This window comes from Penaeus monodon, chromosome 29, assembly GCF_015228065.2.
Source record: "Penaeus monodon isolate SGIC_2016 chromosome 29, NSTDA_Pmon_1, whole genome shotgun sequence".
NCBI classification, from domain to species: Eukaryota; Metazoa; Arthropoda; class Malacostraca; order Decapoda; family Penaeidae; genus Penaeus; species Penaeus monodon.
In genome coordinates this window covers 6,562,706-6,563,322 of record NC_051414.1, presented here as the reverse complement: position 1 = coordinate 6,563,322, position 617 = coordinate 6,562,706, and positions in this window count along the sequence as shown.

The window sequence follows — 617 nt, the reverse complement described above, 5'->3', positions numbered from 1 at the left end:
TTCTTCTTTTCTTTTGTGTTCTCTCCTCTTTTCCTTCGTTCTGCCAATCTTGACAACCTTCTCATCGTTTCACCTCAGACGTGTTCGATCCTTAATATGGACAAAATCACACGACTGCCAGTCCTTCCCTCCTCCTCAGCTATCCTAAGAAATACCACGAAATTTTCCTCTTCCAAATGAAGCGCTTTGCAGATGCATGACCTTAACGATGCACGAGATATTGCACGATAACAATAATTGAACAAAATTCTAGCTGTTGTTTACGCGGCGTGTTCCTGCGCCCCGCCATCCTTTCGCGGGGAACGGGTCAGAGTGAGGTTAAGCCCCGCATCAATATGCAAATTATCCGAAACAAGGGAGATAAAACGGATTGATAAGGCTGTGGTGAACGTGAGTGGTTGCAGAGGCGTCGAGCACACGCCACCATGACTAAAAACCGACTTTCATAACATGGATGTGAGGTTATCCATCCTTACGTAGTGCAGTTATGGACACGAAACTTCACTTTTCTATCTCTCTTTTGTTCTTGAGTATCATCTTCTATTTCTCTTTTTTCACATTAGTGTTATCTTTTCATCTACTAGTGTTTTAAATGCTTGAGTCATCGACCCAAATTT